This window comes from Vitis riparia, chromosome 4, assembly GCF_004353265.1.
Source record: "Vitis riparia cultivar Riparia Gloire de Montpellier isolate 1030 chromosome 4, EGFV_Vit.rip_1.0, whole genome shotgun sequence".
Lineage (NCBI taxonomy): Eukaryota > Viridiplantae > Streptophyta > Magnoliopsida > Vitales > Vitaceae > Vitis > Vitis riparia.
The window spans coordinates 21287217-21289827 of NC_048434.1; the positions used below are offsets into that span (position 1 = coordinate 21287217).

Here is a 2611-nt window from a genome sequence, read left to right on the forward strand (position 1 = left end):
TTAAAAAATTGAATTTTTTTTTAAATAGGGCGGTATACTTGCCCCGTCTTGTCTTCGTACTATTTAATTTTCTTTTATACAAGGACAAAAATAGATATAAATAACATGAAAGGATTTAGATGAGAATAACCATTCTCAACCCCGTTGTTGATGACAAAAAGAAAGTTATTTTATTTTTTATAACAAAGAAAAAGAAAAATAAGAAAATAGAGGCTAACCATTTGGTTTAGCTCACGGTGATATAGTCCTATTGTTTTTAACAAATTTGATGAAGAAATATTTTTTATTTACTAAGTTCATTTAAGAATCAAACTTCAATTTAATTTGTTTAAAAATTAAAAAATTTCATATAAAACCAGCATTTTAAAAAAGAAAAATTCTATAACAAAATATAAGACCTTCATTGAAGGATTAAAAACCTTATAATTCTTTTATATAAGGATTAAATAATTTTAAAATAAATAAATTTTTAACTACTTTTAAACATATTTGATTATTTTTTCTTAATTTTAAAGATAAATTAAATATATAAAAAATGTATCTTAACAATTTTTTTTTTCTTTTTCCAATTTTTTCTATCAACCAAATATATCCTTAAATTATCATAATTTTCTCACACTATGAAGGTAGGGGGAATTAGGTCTCTGCCCAACAAAAGCACTGTTATTCAAAAGAAGTTAAGAAGTTATTCCCACAATCAATTTCTAACAAAGTGCTTATTATTTCCCACTACCAAATGGAAGAATCAGAGATCAGCCATTTCCTATATTAAAACAATGAAGATAACAAAAATATCAATTTCAACTCTTATAGGGAAACGGAGAAACCAACTTTAACAAATCAGCCCGTTCCAATTAACGGCTCCTGTACACATATATATGCATATATGTTCAAGGACTTGATTCGCTATTAATGTTATGGCCTGTCCCTCCGTCAGAGAGATTCCCTCATAAATGTTGTCACCTTTCTGGGTGGCTACCCTACTGCTGCCTTTGATGCTCATGCCCAATCCCGTCCTAGGGCACCCATTTTGCAGAAGGAGACACTTTTGTCCTTACTAAATTTCTAAACTTCATCATTCTTTAAAGGTCTTTATGGGTTTTTTCCCCTTGGTATTGCATGTCACTTCCCTAAACTAACGGGCCTATCAACTTGTGGGAGAGAGAGATGGATGGATGGATGGATGGACGGAGAATAATGGGTTTAAATGCAATGGCCCGTTTTTCTGCTTTGGTAGCCTCGGTCTTAAATGCATTTGCAGGCGTCTCTACCCTATTTAATTGGGCCAAGACATTCCCACCTCTCCTCACAATTCCCAGTTTGGTGCCTCTCTCTCACAAGTCACCACACACACAAAGAAACTGACTGGTTGTGGGTGTGGGTGTGGGTGTGGGTGTGGGTGGGGATGGGAGTGGGGTGTTTCCATTACTTTCTGTTTGGAGTTGTTTCACCTTCTCAAATCCCTTTTGTTTCCCTCCTCAAACGGCAAGTGAGAGCTGAACAACCTAAAGTATGGGTTCACGTATCAACTGCATGAAATGGCTGCTGCGATATTGGCCCGGTTCACTCAGATACAGGATACACCTACACTTCCAAAGAAAAAAAAAAAGGTGTACTTTTGATTTGATTGAGCCGTGCCAATATCTGAGTTCCCTTTCATTTCTACCATTCCGATCAAGTTTGAAGATTCGTCTTGTACCAACATTCTCGATGGCCATATACGATTGCAAGTAAGTTTTGTCTTTCCTGACCTGTCTTCTTCCTGCCAAACATACTGCCACTGCTGATTCCGTTTTTCTTGAGAAGCTAATATTCATTGTTTCAGGCCATAAGGGTGACTGCCACTCAGAAGGACCTGCAGCATCTTGAAACGGAGAAAATGGAGATGGTGCAACTCTAGGGTTGTTTTATTTCCTGTATTGCAAGTGGGTGAAGACGACTCATATATCTAAGATCCTTGCAATACATGGCCTTTGGGTCCGGTTCATTTGGATCAAACATCTAGTGCTTATATTAATTTCTCTTTCCTAAATTAATTCTCCTCAGTTGAAGCCTGAAGGCTGGATATTGACTCATGTATTATCTAAAATTTTATATCTGGGTCCAGCTCGAAGCTTTGGCCATGATTATTCATCAGAAACCTTGCTTACAAGGACATGGCTTCTAGATCTTTATTTGAACTTTAACTTAACTTGTAAGAACAGAACTCTTGCCAATAAAAGCTTATGGCTTAAGCAATGACATGATTCGGCAGCTTATGATATATCTTTACATATCAATTTTAAACGGTCCAACCGTTCAACGATTAACAAATAACAACCCACCGGTGTAGCAATTAATAATTTGATGGCTGTACTCATATGAGAATGATTTTTTTTTTAATTAAAGCTTTCAAAATCTTAGAGCAATTGTCCAAGGAGTTGCATTCTGATTCCCAGCGTAACCAGATGCCATGTCATGAATCTATATGTAAGTTTGTAACTACTATATGCCACATAAATGCCCTCATTTAACAGCACTCGATGTTTCGTGTGGTGTTCTTAAATACTTTATGATAAACTATGTCGTATGTTTGCAGCCTGTGTCTGTAGATGCCCTTTTGAAAGGCCAT

General features: G+C 35.7%; 1 long non-coding RNA gene across 1 annotated transcript; it reads left to right on the plus strand.

Moving 5' to 3' along the window:
- The first annotated feature begins 1431 nt into the window (after window positions 1-1431).
- On the plus strand, window positions 1432-2241 carry LOC117913478. The gene is made up of 2 exons (XR_004651096.1): window positions 1432-1730; window positions 1826-2241. It is a non-coding gene; the product is annotated as an uncharacterized LOC117913478 (long non-coding RNA).
- Window positions 2242-2611: the final 370 nt, after the last annotated feature.